An 11,221-nucleotide genomic window follows, 5' to 3' on the forward strand; every position below is an offset into this window, starting at 1 on the left:
CAGATGGAGGACTGTTCCTTATTTACCTCCATTGCTAATCTTAAAAGATCTGGTTTTTCTAAGTTCACTCTAATAAGTCCTTGACACAGAAAAGTTAGTTAAAACAAAAATATTTACTTCCATAATAAGTATCCATATTCTGGGATTTATTAGTACAATTCTCTCCATTTTGTGTGTGGGAGGAGGGGAGGAAGACAGCTACAAAAACAAACAGCAAATTCCTGAACCAGTATCCTCATGAATTCATTTTTTTAAGATTTACTGGTTTGTGTGGGCAGGATCAATTTTCTGTCTAAAGAAGACACCTTAGAAATGACTTAGCTTAGGAGATATAATATACCTAATGTAAATGACGAGTTAATGGGTGCAGCACACCAACATGGCACATGTATACATATGTAACAAACCTGCATGTTGTGCACATGTACCCTAGAACTTAAAGTAAAATAATTTTTAAAAAAAGAAAATAACAAAGAGATGAGCATCCTGTAAACTATTTGTTACAGAACTTAACCTAGGCATCTGTGCCTTGCGATTAGAAAGCAACCTTTTCTATTTTATGAGGAGATTTGTAGGAAATATTATAGTACCAGAAACTAAGACCGATTGTTCCAGATCATTCACTCTCTTTTGCTATGTGGTTTAAAGGAGATATTTCTTACTACAAACTGCTAAAAAGCAATCTAATTCCATCCTGTCCCTGTTCAGTCAAATAAAGTTGAGGATGACAAATTCAAAGCTTATAGGCTAAGGGCCTCTACAGTCTTTTTTGCCCCGTACTCTACAACTTTATAAAAAGCAATAAAATGTACTTGACTTTCAAAAAAAAAAAGAAAGAAAGAAATGACTTAGCTTTAGCCCATTATTTACATATGAAGGAACTGAAGCTGGGAGAAGTAATGTGATTTGCTCAAAGTTTCCTCCCTGCAGAAGCTAGAACTTGAACATGAGCCTCCTGATGTTTGGACTGGTGCTTTTGTGATAACATGGCTAACTTGGCTCGACTTTGTGGTAGCCCAGAAACAAATTGCACTTACATCTTTTTAACACTAGAGTAGCTATAATGAGAATAGTTGCTTGCTCCTTTTCCTTGATCTTAATTTCCCTTTGTGTTTTTGTTTGGTTAGATATGTTAAATCTGTCTTTTTATTTAAGTTTCTCCAAATTGTCTATAAAAAGGAGCATAATACATATATTTTAAAAATAAAATACTTGTAAACTCCCACATATGTGTTTGCAATTTAAAATTTTATAGCAAGGATACATTATCTTTACATAAGGTCACCTAGGATTAATTTAGTGTAGTAAATCCTAGTTTGATCTTCTTAATCAGTAAGTAGTCATTATTTATCAGACATCTATAAACTAAGATATGCTTATTTTTTAAAATTTGTGCTTTACACCTACACAGTATTTCCATCTTAAATGCATTTATTACTTTTCTAAATTAAAGAAAATATTGCAGATTTAAAAATTTACAAGTCTACATCTAGTAAGCCATGTTAGCTAAAAGTATCTATGCATTTTCAGATACTAAAAAGATGTTGCTATCACCGGTAATTGCCAGAGAGAGAGACAGAGACAGAGAAAAAGAGAGAGACAGAAATAGAACCACTTATTTTTAAATTAGCCATATTTGCCAGTGTGGTCTAAGCGTACCTGACACAAAAATCAAAATCTAAAGTGCTCTTAAATATCAGTATCAACATATTGCCACAAGTGGAAAATTCCATACCTGACCTCATGTAGTGAGTTGCAGTCAAAATACATCAAAATTTTGTTTCATGCACAAAATTATTAAAATATTGTAGAAAATTACCTTGAGGCTATGTGTATGAGGTGTATATGAAAAAGAAATACCTTTTGTGTTTAGACTTGGGTCCTATTCCCAAGATATCACATTAGATATATACACATATTCCAAAATGAAAAAAAAAAAATCCAAAATCCTGAATACTTCTGGTCCCAAGCATTTTGATAAGGAATAGTCAACCTATACTATAAATAATGTCATAAGTGTTTAGGACGTAAGTGGAAATTTGGGAAAAAAGGACATAAGGACACAATGACAAAGGATCAGCTGCCTGAAATGATGAACTTTTTGTATCATACATCAGACAAGTAATAACAAAACAGACTAATATTTGAACCTGGGTGTTGAAACAGCACTTGGGAGCAGCCTTAACACTGAGCACTCATGCTGTCATAGGAAACAGAGCAATCACAACTAGAAGCAATCTCTTGACATCCATTTAACCTCATGCTATTGGCAAAGGAGGACTTGACAAATTTAGAAAGAAGCAATAAAATCCACTGAAGCAGCTAAATTATCTGCTAAGAGACACTGGAAACTACCTAAAATGAGGTTATAAAAAGGAAATGCATTCCAAATCACCTTGCAGCAGTTTGAAATAAACAATTTTTGCAAAGTTCCCCTGTATTATCTATCCTTACATTTTCAGCATGCCATTCTTCAGATCCTAAGGCTAGTGTTTGGCTTTCGTAGTCTACACGCTCTTTTAAACTTTTTTTTTTTTTTTTTTTGCCTCTACATATAAATTTATTTCTTTCTCAAAAAGATTGTTTTCGTGCTGATTTAGAACCTTGACTTTCAGAATATAAGATATTAAAACAAATTTTTATAGTGAATCACGTTGAGTCAAATTTTGGTTGCTCTCTTTATAGTGAAGAATTTAAAATGGTGCTTTGATATTATGATGATTCATATCTAGTTGTCTAATAAATGGAGACAAATAGACTGATATATTAGCTGTCTGCTATAAAAATAAACTCCAAAATAAACTCAGGGATGTAATACAATAGTATTTAGTTCTCGCTGCCCTAGATCATTCCACATGTTCATTCAGAAACTCAGGTTCCCATCTTGTTCCTCTGTCTTTTTGAAGGGTCTTGAAATATTCTGTTAAATTAATAGATGGAGAAAGAGACTACTGGAAACACATACATCTATACTCACTTCTTAGCCATTTCTGAAGGGTCTAAAAGTAACATACATCACTTCCCCTCACATTCCATTGGCAGGAACTAATCATATGTCTCCACTTAGACTTAAGGTGGCTGGGTGGGAGCTGAAAATATACAGTTTTGGGCTGGCTAGCCACTTCCTAGGGCAAAAGTACTTAATGGAAAGGGGTCACAAATATTAAATAGCTAATAATTACTCCATACATAATAATTTTATAAGGAAATATTTATTTTAACTTTATTAAATATCTGTTTCATGGCCTTCCCTAAATTCATATCTGGTTCAACTGTGGTTTCCCCAGTAATCCAAAGAATTTAAACCTACACCAGTACTAATGACAACAGCTTTCCTAAGGCCAAGATAGCCTCCTCACAGATCACAATACTTTTCCTTTTAGATGCTCTCTGTGCTCTGCATTATCTTTATTTGGGCAGCTTAAACTTGTCTTTTGTGAATTCCACTTTTCCTTAAATCTGATCTTCTGTTTGCAGTATTCTTGAACCTCTCTAGTTTACATCAATCCATCATTTCTCTCTTTAATGTTATTTTACACCTAACTTTTATCTTCTTTCACTACAGATTTGTTTCCATGATCGTATTACTAATTTATGGTCAGTGAAAATTATTACTTATATCTCCTATTAGCCTTTCAATTTTCTGGCAGTGTGGATGATACATTCGTATACTAAGTCAATGCATTCATAGATGAATTGAATGAATGAATTTAATAAACAAATATGAAGAAATAAAGACAGTTCTAACAGCTTAACAGTTAAAAAAAATCTATAAAATTATTTCTGAACAGCATGTTGAATTTAATAAGGAGAAATATACACACATATACATATACATTTATAATAATTTCCTGCCAAGCCAAGTGACTTAAACAGTACAGACCTGATTTTTAATTGTAATCACCTTGAGTGCTGGCTGGATTTATGAATATGTGTGTGTGATGTAGTTTGAGTATCTGTCCACTCCAAATCTCATGTTGACATATGATCCCCAGTGTTGGAAGTGGGGCCTGATGGGAGGTGTTTGGGTCATGGGGGCAGACCACTCATGAATGACTTAGTGCCCTCCTTCCAGTAATTAGTCCAAGAGAGATCTGGTTATTAAAGAGACTCAGATTCCCTCTCTCTCTCTCTGTCTCCCTCCCTCTCTTAACCAGTGACACACCTGCTACCCCTTTGCCTTCCACCATGAGTGAAAGCTTCCTGAGGCCTCACTGGAAGCTAAGCAGATGCTGGTGCCATGCTTGTACATTCTGCAGAACAATGCACCAAGTAAAACTCCTTTCTTTATAAATTACCCAATCTCAGTTATTCCTTTACAGCAACACAAAACAGACTAATACAACACATACGTGTAGGCACATTTAAACTAAAAGTATATGTACAAGTGGGGAAATACATGTTGCTGTTTAAGAGAACACTTTGGGACTTAATAGAATGACATTTTCACGATCAGCTCTAAGCCATGAATGATATAACAAATTTACATTGCTAGAAATAATGTCATCAGTTGCTTTATAGAAATACTGAATCCTAATTTAATGTTATATAATAAAATCAATATTAGTTATATTTTATTATAAAATGTATTCACTCAATTTTCTCTTTCCTGAAGAATTTTTCTACTACTGTATTGAATACCTACTGTATAATAGGGACTTTATATATTTTATACATCCCTGATACACCATAATACTATTAATTGTATTAATTATAAAAATACAAAAAATTAGCCGGGCATGGTGGCGGGCGCCTGTAGTCCCAGCTACTGGAGAGGCTGAGGCAGGAGAATGGTGTGAACCTGGGAGGGAGAGGTTGCAGTGAGCCGAGATCGCGCCACTGTACTCCAGCCTGGGCGACTGAGCCAGACTTTGTCTTAAATTTATAATATGTTTATTTTCTGTAGAAGAAAGTTGAAAGCCAGAAATATTTGAAAACTTTATTAAATTTTACAACTGCTAAGTGTAGGGAAAAATTCTCCACAATTCCTTTAGATTTCTATAATCAATGAAAAACTGCTGTGCGCCTGGCGCGGTGGCTCACGCCTGTAATCCTAGCACTTTGGGAGGCCGAGGCGGGTGGATCACAAGGTCAAGAGATCGAGACCATCCTGGAGAACACGGTGAAACCCCGTTTCTACTAAAAATACAAAAAATTAGCCGGGCATGGTAGCGGGCGCCTGTAGTCCCAGCTACTCAAGAGGCTGAGGCGGGAGAATGGTGTGAACCCGGGAGGCGGAGGTTGCAGTGAGCCGAGATCGTGCCACTGCACTTCAGCCTGGGCAACAGAGTCAGACTTTGTCTTTAAAAAAAACAAATAAACAAACAAAAAAAGAACACTGCTTTGTGCTCAGCCCCTAGCCAAGAAAAGGGAGATCCAGCACCTTACTGGACCACTGGGTTTTGGAGACACAACATACCTAATTGGGGAACTCTACTTAGGCCTTTACATCAGTCATCTCGAAAACCAGCATTTTTAGGAAGTCTGAGTTGAAAGCTGTCTAGCAAGCTGTGGCATTCTTTCTATCTTGCAGGCTCCACAGCCCTAATGAGCCCTTTAAGTTCCATGTATTTGTGATTAAGCTGATTATAGTCTCTGAGAAAGGAAGATGCCTCTTTGGGTATTTGTCACCACTCAGAAGCAGCTATCAAGTAAAACACTTTAGAGAGACAGCTATTAGCTTGTTATTAGGTCCTGACCCATATGACCCTTGGGGTTCTTTATTTCAATGTTCCCATTTTAAAGTGGGGCAACTGAAACTCAGCCACTAACAATGTGGGAAAGGTCCAAAAATCCATGTTTGTTACAAGGAAATAGCATATGCAAGAAAACACGTGATTAGGTCCTAGCAACCCTCAACTTTATATGAAATGCAGTAGCAGAGTCTTAGGGGAAGTTTTTTTTTTTTTTTCATTTAAAACTTTTAATTTTTAATTTTTGTGGGTACATAGTAGGTACATATATTTATGGGAAATACAGAATATTTTGTTATAGGCATAAATGTGTATATGTGAATATTACTCATTGTACATCTGTGGAAAATTTTATTCCCCTCTCTATAATCTGAAGTACAGCCACTATACTCTGAATGGCTAGTCCTGGTTCACTGAAATTTTGGCTATGCTGAGATCCAGTGGTTGGCAACTGAGGCTGGGGCCACTCCGTAAAAATAGATCTGGTCACTTTGTTCAGTGGATAAAACTCAAGATCATCCTTATAGCTTTGGCCCATACACCCATCCATAACCCTGTTGGATTTATTTTCTGGCTCTTGGGCTGTTGCCAATGGCCAGTCTATTTTTTTCTCCTGTTTGAAAAATTACTGGACAATTAAATGCAACCCCTTTGGGGCTGCAAACTGTGGAAATAAATTGCTGCTTTTATCAAACCATCTGGTTCACTCATGCAGATGCTTACTAGAGGGGCCTATTCTCTGAAGAAACCAACTGGAATCAAGCTGCTGAATGAGTCTACGCCAGCCAGATTCCCACCATAGCTACCTGGACCCATCATTGCACTAGAAATGGCATCACATCCGCCATCATAGTCTGTGCACAATGTAAATGACTTTATGTTTCTGATCAGAGTCTATCACTGTATGCCAGACTTTCAAAAGTCAATTCCTTTGGTGGTGAGAAAGACTACATTGAATGGCGTGTTGCCTTCATCCACTCCAGGATGATTCTTTACCAGAATATTTTGACTTTTGATTCAATTTTTTAAAGTGGCATTTTATGATGACTTGAGGGTTTGCATATTCTGAGCTATATTTCCAAATCTCTTATTTACTTTATGTATGACTTCAATAAAATCATTATATTTTGCTGTCTTGATTTCTACATGTATATATAAAATTTCTGTAGTGTCCTAAAAAGAAGTGCTGAATACATCAATATTAGTGATGTTGTAAGAGAAAGAAGGAAGCCATTTATATTTTACTAGAATGATGATAATGCATCCTCTAATAACCTCTAAACAGAGTAAATATAAAGAATAAAGTTAAACTAAAGCTGAATATATATTTACCCTATGTTCCAATAATTACATTCTCTGCTATATCTAACATAAGTGACTATAGCTATACATGAGGAGACACATATAAGACTATTCTTTACAACTTTATTTATATTATAAACTGAAAAAAAAATAAAGATAATTAATAGTATTATGGTATATTAGTCTGTTCTCACACTGCTATAAAGACATACCTGAGACTGGGTAATTTATAAAGAAAAGATGATTAATTGGCTCATAGTTCTGTGGGCTGTACAGGCTTCTGCTTCGGGACAGGCCTCAGGAAACTACAATCATGGCAGAAGGTGAAGGGGAAGCAAGCGTGTCTTCACATGGCCACAGGAGAGAGAGCAAAAGAGGAAGTGTTACACACTTTCAAACAACCAGATCTCATGAGACCTCACTCACTATCACGAGCAGAGCAAGGGGGAAATCTGCCCCTGTGATCCAATCACCACCCACCATGTCCCTCCCTCAACACATGGTGATTACAATTTGATATGAGATTTGAGTGGGACACAGAGCCAGACCATATCATTCTTCCCCTGACCCCTCCCAAATATCATGTCCTCACATTTCAAAACATAATCATGCCTTCCCAACAGTCCCCAAAGTCATAACTCAATCCAGCATTAACTCAAAAGTCCAAGTCCAAAATATCATCTGAGACAAGGCAAGTTCCTTCTACATATGAGCCTGTAAAATAAAAAACAAGTTAGTTACTTCCAAGATACAATGGGGGTGCAGGCATTGTGTAAATGCTCCTACTCCAAAGGGGCAATATTGGCCAAAACAAATGGGCTACAGGTGCCACAAAAGTCAGAAATCTAGCAGGGCAGTCAATCTTAAAGCACCAAAATAATCTCCTTTGATTTCATGTCTCACATCCAGGCCACACTAATGCAAGGGTTGGGGTCCTAATGCTGTGGACGTCTCTGTTCTTGTGGCTTTGCAGGGTGTAACCCCCAGAGCTGCTTTTATGGGCTGGTGTTGAGTCCCTATAACTTTTCTAAGTACGTGGTGTAAGCTGTTGGTGAAGCTACCATTCTGGAGTCCAGAGGACTGTAGCACTCTTCTCACAGCTCCACTGCGCAATGCCAAAGTGGAGACTCTGTGGGGGGACTCCAGCCCATTTCCCCTCAGCATTGCCCTAGTAGAGGTTCTCCATGAGGGATCTGCCCCTGCAGCAGACTTTTGCCTGGACATCCAGGTGTTTCTATATATCCTCTGAAAGCTAAGCAGAGGCTTGCAAACCTCAACTCTTGCCCTCAGCACACCCACAGTCTTAACACCACTTGGAAGTGGCCAAGGCTTTCAGCTTGTACCTTCTGGAGCAGTGGCCTGAGACATTTCTGGGTCCCTTTTATCCAAAGCTGGAACTGGAACAGCTGGGATGCAGGGTACCATGTCCCAAGGCTGCACAGAGCAGTGGAGCCTTGGGTCCAGCCCACAGAACCATTCTTGCCTCCTAGGCCTGCAGGCCTGTGAATGAAGGGACTACTGTGAAGGTCTCTTAAATGCCTTGGAGGCATCTTCCCCATTGTATTGACTATTAACATTCAGCTCCTCCCTACTTACAGAAATTTCTGCAGTCAGCTTGAATTTCTGCCCTGAAAATGGGTTGTTCTTTTCTACTACATGGCCAACCTGCAAATTTTTCAAATGTTTATAGTCTGCTTCCCTTTCAAATATAAGTTTAAATTTCAGACCATCTCTTTGTTCACACACGTGAGAATATCCTCTTAGAAGCAGCCAGGCCACCTCTTGAACACTGCTGCTTAGAAATTTCTTATGCTAGATACCCTAAATCATGTCTTTCAAGTTCAAAGTTTCGTATATCTCTAAAACAGGAGCATAATGCCACCAGTCTCTTTGCTAAAGCATAGAAAGAGTGACCTTTACACTGGTTCCCAATAAGTTCCTCATGTTCATTCCTGAGATCTCCTTAGCCTTGGACTTCATTGTTCATATCACTATCAGCATTTTGGTCACAACCATTCAATACGTCTCCAAGAAGTTCCAAACTTTCCCTCATCTTCCTTTCTTCTTCTGAGCCCTCCAAACTGTTCCAACCTCTGCCCACTAACCAGTTTCAAAGCTGCTTCTACATTTTCAGGTATCCTTATAGCAATGCCCCCCTCTCTGGTACTAATTTTTCTGTATTAGTCCATTCTCACACTGCTATAAAGACATACCTGAGACTGGGTAATTTATAAAGAAAAGAGGTTTAATTGGATCATGATTCTGTAGGCTGTATAGACTTCTGCTTCTGCACAGGCCTCAGGAAACTTACAATCATGACTGAAGGCAAAGAGGAAGCAAGCATATCTTCACATGGCCAGCAGGAGAGAGAGTGAAGGAGGAAGTACTACACACTTTCAAACAACCAGATCTCATGAGAACTCAGTCACCATCATAAGAAAAGCAAGGGGGAAATCAACCCCCATTATCCAATCACCTCCTACCATGACGCCCACCCCAACATTGGGGATTACAATTTGAGACGAGATTTGGGTGGGGACACAGAGCCAAGCCATATCATATAGTTACATAGACATTGTTGTATCCATACAGTACCACAACATACAAAAAAAAAAGAAAAAACAAAAAAAGGAATTAAATTAACTATTCCTATATGCAACAACATGGGTGAAACTTATACGCTTATTTTGAATGAAGAAGTCAAACAAAATACATTTGATGTGATTTCACATATATATGGAGCTCAAAAAAATCTATTGTGACAGAAATGAAAGTAATGTTTACATTTGTGGGTCAAGGTTAAAAATTAAGAGAAGAAATGAGGAGGTATCTGGGCTACATTTCAAGATGTAGACATTACATCTTGACCCAGGTGGTGGTTACATAGCTGTATTCACTTTGCAAAAAATTCATTGGGCTGTATACTTAGGTCTTTGTAAGTATAGGTACTATAGTTAATTTATGCCATATTAAAATATGTATCTTACTATTGTTATCTTATGCATACATGTATCTTATACAATAATAAAAGTTATCCTAAAAATAACCAAGTTAAGATTTATAAACAAGTGATACAATTGGGCCATTATATAAATACATGTATGTAACAAAGCCCCTTTGTACTTATGAAAGAAAATGTAAGATTGTTGGCAGTTTAAATTATGAAGCACAAACTCCAAATACAGACTTGATGAATGATCCCAGTGCAAGACATTTAAAAAAAAAAAAAGCAAATGAAAGGATTACTTAAAAGAGGATGAATGTGATTACTATAAAAAAAATAAGTTTTTTATATATAGCCTTTTTAGTATTACAGCTTTGGTTCTAAAAGAACCAGTCTTTTATTCAACAAAATAGGAGGATTTAAAAAGTACATTTAGTCAGCTAATTTATAATCCATGCTGTGAGTTCTTAAAATATTTTACAATGATTATTTTCAACACTTAATGAACCACTTTAGGGGCAAGTTAAATTCCAGGCTTCCTATTATAGTTCAATCATGTTATTCCACTGCTTGAAATGTTTCACCCTACTTTATTACATAATTTATAAGAATCAACTTTATTTAATATGACAATATTTAAATTCTCCATGAAATCACTTGAATGTATCTTTTCCTGTTTATCACTCACTACTTCCTAATTTGTAGCTGATGTTTTAGCTAATTTCAACATCTCACTGTTCCCTATGCCACCCCCAACTTTTCTCTTTCCTCTATATTTTATTTGTAGTTTTTCCCTTAAATAACAACAACAAAAAAAAAATCCTCTACATATTCTGTTCAAATCATACCTATTTTCCAAAACCCAAGTGAAACATTCCTTTTCCATGAAGTCTTCTTTGACTTTTGGGAGATACCTGTCTTTCCCATGAATTCCTATGGCATTTCAAAAATTATGTTCCCACCTTGTAACTTGCTATTACTTAGAGCTTCTGGGTCATCACTCATGCTTTATTATGTGAAGCCTCATTAAGCAGAGGCAAGTCAGGGCCTCCCTTGGGAGCAATGGCTTATTTTAGGGAGAGTTCTCCCTAAAAAGAGATGATCTGCTTAGCTCAACAACTCATGTCCCTATTCATCGAGACCTGATTTCTAAAAGGCTACCACAGCATCCCCAACTTTCTAAATACAAACAGATTTCTCAATATCTTGTTTATTTTTCCCCAATCATTTCCAATTAATTTCACTGACATCAGAAATTTGAAGGGTAACTGGTCCTTTCTGG

This window comes from Papio anubis, chromosome 6 (genome assembly GCF_008728515.1).
Source record: "Papio anubis isolate 15944 chromosome 6, Panubis1.0, whole genome shotgun sequence".
Classification (NCBI taxonomy): domain Eukaryota; kingdom Metazoa; phylum Chordata; class Mammalia; order Primates; family Cercopithecidae; genus Papio; species Papio anubis.